The following is a 6,946-nucleotide window of genomic DNA, read 5'->3' as shown; positions in this document are numbered from 1 at the left end:
GCTGGGCTGGAAGAAGCACAAGCTGGAGTCAAGATTGCTGGGAGAAATATCAATAACCTCAGATATGCAGATGACACCACCCTTATGGCAGAAAGTGAAGAGGAACTCAAAAGCCTCTTGATGAAGGTGAAAGAGGAGAGTGAAAAAGTTGGCTTAAAACTCAACGTTCAGAAAACTAAGACCCATCACTTCATGGGAAATAGATGGGGAAACAGTGGAAACAGTGTCAGACTAGTTTTTTGGGCTCCAAAATCATTGCAGATGGTGACTTCAGCCATGAGATTAAAAGATGCTTACTCCTTGGAAGGAAAGTTATGACCAACCTAGATAGCATATTCAAAAGCAGAGACATTACTTCACCAACAAAGGTCCGTCTAGTCAAGGCTATGGTTTTTCCAGTGGTCATGTATGGATGTGAGAGTTGGACTGTGAAGAAGGCTGAGCGCTGAAGAATTGATGCTTTTGAACTGTGGTGCTGGAGAAGACTCTTGAGAGTCCCTTGGACTGCAAGGAGATCCAACCAGTCCATTCTGAAGGAGATCAGCCCTGGGATTTCTTTGGAAGGAATGATGCTAAAGCTGAAACTCCAGTACTTTGGCCACCTCATGTGAAGAGTTGAGTCATTGGAAAAGACTCTGATGCTAGGAGGGATTGGGGGCAGGAGGAGAAGGGGACGACGGAGGATGAGATGGCTGGATGGCATCACTGACTCGATGGACTTGAGTCTGAGTGAACTCCGGGAGTTGGTGATAGACAGGGAGGCCTGGCGTACTGCGATTCATGGGGTCGCAAAGAGTCGGACACGACTGAGCGACTGAACTGAACTGAACTGAACACCTACATACAAGTAATCTGTTCAAGTCCTTACTTGCCATTTCTTTGGGTACTTATCTAGGATTGGAATTTCTAGGTCATATGAGAATCACCTGTTTTCCAAAATGATTACACTCATTTTACTTTCCCCCCAGCAATGTATGAGAATTCTTTCTCCACATTCTCACTAATACTTGTTATTCTGTGTGTGTGTTTAAACCATAGCCAACCTGGGACTTCCCTGGTGGTCCAATGGCTAAGACTCTGTGCTCCCAATGGAGGGGGCCCGGGTTCAGTCCCTGGTCAGGGCACTAGCTCCCGTATGCTGCAACTAAGAGTTCACATACCACAACGAAAGGCTGAAGATCTGCAAGCCATAACTAAGACCGGCACAATCAAATAAATAAATATTAAAAAATAATAAAGTGGCGGCTCAGATGGTAAAGAATCTGCTTGCAATGCAGGAGACCTGGGTTTGATCCCTGGGTTGGGAAGATCCCCTGGAGAAGGAAATGGCAACCTATTCCAATATCCTGGCCTAGAGAATCCCCATGGACAGAGGAGCCTGGTGGGCTACATTCCTGGGGTCGCAAAGAGTCGGACAAGATAGAGCGACTTACTTTCATAGCCATCCTAATAAGTGTGAAGTGGTATCTTGTGGGTTACCTCTATTATTTTTTTTTAATTTAAATTTCCCCCTGTCCTGTCTGAGCCCTGATATACCTGTCCTGGAACAAACATCCATCTTGCCCCCTGCCCCCACCATCTTTCTTCTTCCACATACTTTTGTTTTGAGAAGTTTTAGGTTTACAGAAGATCGAGCAGATAGTGCAAAGAGTTGCTGGGCTCCCCAGGTGGTACTAGTGTAAACAGCCTGCCTGTCAATGCAGGAAACATAGGAGATGTGGGTTCAGTCCCTGAGTTGGGAAGATCCCCTGGAGGAGGAGATGGCAACCCACTCTAATATCCTTGCCTGGGGAATTCCATGGACAGACGAGCCTGGTAGGCTACAGTTCATGGGGTCACAAAGAGTCAGACATGACTGTAGTAACTTGGCACGCAGGCAGGCACAGACAGTTGCCATATACCACTTCTCTCTTCTGCTCACAATTTCCCGTTAGTGACATCATACATTAGTGTGATATATTTGTTATAGTTGCTGAACCAATATTGATTCAGGGTTATTTTTAATTTATATTGATACATTATTGTTAACTAAAGCCCTTAGTTTATATCACGGGCCTTCTTTGTGCTGTACAGTGGTATGGCTTTTGACAAATATGTAATATGTCTGTTATTATAGAGCAGTTTCATTGCCCTGAAGATCCTCTGTGCTTTTCTTATTCATCCCTCCCTCCCGCCTCCAAAGTGCTGAAAACCATTGATCTCTTCCTATCTCTTTTTACTAGAAGCCTTTTTACTTTTGACTATAGTCTTTTCCAGAATGTTGTGTAGCTGGAGTCATACAGAGTTTGAACTTTTCAAACTGGCTGCTTTCATTTGTTTTTTCACCTTTTGAAGCATTTCAGAGTGGGGGCAGTTTTAAACAAAGGTGCTACAGGCATTCTCTGATTGAGTGATGACGTGGAGAAGCCAGTGCCACTGAATGGATCGTTTATTACTCACCTTCCTGAGAGAAGGGGACACAGCACGCCACTCAGGGCCACAGGGGAGGCGTCAGGTCTTGATCAGGAGGCAGAAGCAGGAATAAGCGGAAAGCCTAAGCCACAGCCTTTACTCGAGTTTCTGCAGAAAAGGAGAGACAGTGTACACCACTTGGGATGGGCTCCTTTGCATAATTCCAGTGGGCTCTAGGCCATAGGAGCTGTCTTCAATTGTCTGGCACCTGATTTAGGGTGATTAGGGAGGAGCAGCTATTGGCTTGGTGTGTGAGTTAGATAAGCAGGTGGGTGGGATATGACACTGAGTCAGATGACCTTTGCATAACTAGACATGTTCCAGAAAGCAATCTACCTCCTCTAAGGGATTAGCTAGCTCTATAAATGCAGTCTCTCCTCTAATCTGCAAGATCCCCCAAGATGTCACAATCTCATAAGATATAGAAAATTTAAAAAAAAAACAAAAACATGATTAGGGACTTCCCTGGTGGTCCAGTGGGTAAGACTCCAAGTTCCCAATGCAGGGGGCCCAGGTTTGATCCCTGGTCAGGGAAACTGATCCCAGGTGCTACAACTAAGAGTTTGCATGCTGCAACTAAAGATTCCACATGCTGCAAATGAAGACTCCGCCTGCCGAAACTAAAAGAACCTGGATGCCAAAACAAACACTGAAGATTCTGAGTGTGGTGACTAAGACATGAAACAGCCAAATAAATAAATAAATAAACATTTTTAAGGTATTAAAAAAAATGTTAATTCACTGAGTGTCCCTAGAGGAATGGTTTTGGGATTGGTTCTATGCAAGCAGATACTTACGGGGTTTTTATTAGGGATCAGACCCTCTGAAAGGAGAGGAAGAGTCTGGCTACAGTACCAGCTTGACAAAGTCTTGGCCAACCCAGAGGGAAGGTGTGCAGTGAGGACTGCCCATCAGAGTGCCCTGCATCCAGAGGAGACGGGCACCCTTCACAGCCTTGCCTTGGTTGCTCAGTAGTACAGGCTGCTCTGGAAAGGGTATGACCTTGAGCGAGGCAGCTCTGCTCCTAAAACAGACCCTGAAGGAGCTTGGGGGCCATCTGCTGACCCCACTCCCTGCAAGTGGACAGCAAGCCCTTTCTTAAAGGGGGAATGTTGGGTGGCACATCTCTGTGACAAGCTCGGGGATTCTACTGCAGTTGGCCTCTGCCGTTGCTGGCTTGAGGACACACTCTTTTTTTCCTTTCCATATACTAGTTTTGTTTTGTTTTGTTTTGTTTTTGAGGATATACTCTTATTGGCTACCTTTCTTCCCCTGCCTCACTTACCCACTCTCCTTCACCTCTTAATCAACTACTTGCACCAAAATCCTTGTCTTAGAGTCTGCTTTTGGGGGAACTGAAATCAAAGCACATCCAATTCACCATTACAATGATGTTCCTTGGGGCAGGTCTGGCAGTTTCCAGTTCTATAAATGTACCTGGGGCTTCCCAGGTGACGCTAGTGGTAGAGAACCCGCCTGACAATGCAGGAGATGTAATAAGAGACATGGGTTCGATCCCTGAGTCGGGAACATCCCCTGGAGGCAAGCATGGCAACCCACTCCAGTATTCTTGCCTGGAGAATCCCATGGACAGATGGGCCTAGCAGGCTATAATCCACAGGGTCACAAAGAGTTGGACATGACTGAAGCACACATATCTTGCATTACATATACGTAGGGTGATTCTAGTCCTGATTTGTTCGACACAGTTCAGTTCAGTCGCTCAGTCGTGTCAGACTCTTTGCAACCCCATGAATTGCAGCATGCCAGGCCTCCCTGTCCATCACCAAACTCCCGGAGTTCACCCAAACTCATGTCCATCGAGTCATTCCCGTTTAATATGTTGTCCTGATGTTCCATTCCATTGATGCCCCCTTTTCTCCTAAAATTATCCTGGTTTAGGGACTTCTCTGGTGGTCCGGTCACTAAGGCTCCATGCTTCCTATGCAGGGGCCCTGGGTTCCATCCCTGTCAGGGAACTAGATCCCACATGCTGCAGCTTATCAACTAAAGATCCCCCATGCTGCAGTGAAGACTGAAGATGCCGTGTGCGGCAACTAAGACCAGGGAGAGCCAAATAAATAAATATTTAAAAAACAAAACCATCTTGTTTTGGATGATACATCTTATGATCAACCTACAACGCTTTAAAGTAAGTGATCCTTAATAAGATCCATGGACAGGGAAAAGTGGTTTGTTTTGATCTTGTATGCCATCAACTCATAGTTTATTTTGGGTGAATCATCCAGTTTTAGAGCTGGAAGCAACCTCCAGGCCTGGCTTATCCATTAACTCTCAACTGTTTTTTTATTCCCCCAAACTGTTGGAATGCACATGGTTGACTATTCACATGCATAACACCCCCATGGGAATTCCGATTATGCCAGCTGTAACCCCACTCCTTTTCTCCTAGCCAGGAAAGCATACCGACTGCTGGGGAGAGTTAGGTTGTTACAAGGATAATGTGTTATTTTTAAAAAGATGAATCATTCTCCTGCTCCGGTACTTTAACCACCAGCATCAAATCAGTCATGACACAGTTCGTGACTGATTGAATTTGAGAACTGCTGATCTCGATCCAAACCCCTGCATTACATAAAAAAGTCATTTAGCCATATGGTGTCTCCACTTTCTCACCTGGAAATGGGGATGCTAAAGTCTCCTTCCCTGTCTGGTTGAGTTTTGGTAGAAGGCAAATGAGGTAATGGATGTGAAAGCTTCAGGAGGTATAAATCCCTTGAACCAATGGGAGCCATTGTGGGTTTTATCTGTATGTGGCAAGAGGCAGCCATATCTGCTTAGTTTTCCAGAGCCACGCTAGAATTTACAATATAGGTGGATTTGTACCCATGTGGTTTGCACAGAACATTTATGAGTGAAAAATTTACCAGTGTTCCTGTTCATTATGTGAATTCTCTTTATGTCTTTGCTAAGGTGTCTTAGTCAAAATTCAATGGTTGGGAGTGGATACAGGTATATGTATGGCTGAATTCCTTTGCTGTCCACCTGAAACTATCACAACACTGTTAATCAGCTATATTCCAATACAAAATAAAAAGTTCAGTTAAAAACAATAAATAAAAATCCCAAGTTGGGAACTTCCAACTTGGTGGTCCAGTGGCTAAGCACTCGGTGCTCCCAATGCAGGGTCCGGGGTTCCATGTGGACTCTAGTCAGGAAACTGGAGTCCACATGCTGCAACAAGAGTTTGCATATTGCAACTAAGAGTTCGAATGTCACAACTAAAGATCCTACGTGCCACAGTGAAGATCGAAGATCCCATGTGCTGCAACTAAGACCCGGCACAGCCAAATAAAGAAATATAAATATTAAAAAAAACTGTATATAAAAAATTCCAATGGTTACAAGAGACAAAGATCCAACGTGAATTAGCTTGAATAAACTGGCTCACATAATGAAACCACAGGAACGTCCTGGCCAGAGTTGGCCACAGGGACGGCCAGAACTTGAGACTGGAACATCTAAAGGATTCTCTGTGTCTCTCACACATGCTGCTGTCTATACTTCATTATCTTGGAACAGCTCTTCACTAGGTGGGGGCATGGCTATCAGACGCTGGGCTCACATCTTTACCTCTTCGTGATCATAGAGGAGAGAAGCCCTTGTTCCCCAGCCGGTCCCCTCAGATTAGTTAGAAGAACCCGAGCGAGGCACTCTGATTGGCTCACCCTTGGACCAATCACTGTAGTCCAGGAAATAAAGTATAGACTAAGTCAGCTGCCCACACCTCCCATCAATTGCCCGAGGGCTTCTCACGCACACAGTTGCTTCAGCGATTTGGGGGAGCTGGCAGCCACCAGATCTGTGCCCATCATTCAAGGAAAATAAAATCTTTTAATACACTGTCAAACCTTTATTCCTAACGAATCTTTTTCTATTTCGGGGGCTATAAACAGTAAATCCTTTTCTTTTCCTTCCAAATGAAAATATTTTGAATATTGTTAATGATGATTTTCCAAAGTCTACTTTCAAAATCACTCTCGAAATGGTTTGTGCCAATGTACACTCCTACTCACAGATGGTGGTGGGCATTCTTGAACCGTAAACTGTCATTGATCTATGCTGGTGGCTGTCGATTGAGGGTGATTGTGACTTCCTAGGGATGACGGCAATGTCTGGAGACAGTTTTGACTGTCACAAATGAGGGTGGTGCTACTGGCTTCTCGTGGGTAGGAGGACAGGATACTGCTAGATACCCTGCAGTGCGCAGAGAGCACCTCCCCACAACAAAGAATCATCTGGCTCAAAATCTCAATAAAGGTGGGGTTGAGAATCTCTCATCTATACATACAGATATGGTCTTTGTCTTTGTATATAAAGAAGTCTCAACAAGAAGCCTTGCCTTGACAGAAAAACTTAGGTAGCACACTCTAATGGCTGGTCTTGGCACAGGGAGGTACACTTGAAGTTGTGTCTTCCCAATTTGGGAGGAGGGTGGTGAACATGGCAGGTAAAACAGTTTTGCAAGTGCCCA

This window comes from Bison bison, unplaced genomic scaffold (genome assembly GCF_000754665.1).
Source record: "Bison bison bison isolate TAMUID 2011002044 unplaced genomic scaffold, Bison_UMD1.0 scf7180017864495, whole genome shotgun sequence".
NCBI classification, from domain to species: Eukaryota; Metazoa; Chordata; class Mammalia; order Artiodactyla; family Bovidae; genus Bison; species Bison bison.
The sequence above is the reverse complement of the archived record's forward strand: the minus strand, read 5'-3'. Positions refer to the sequence as shown.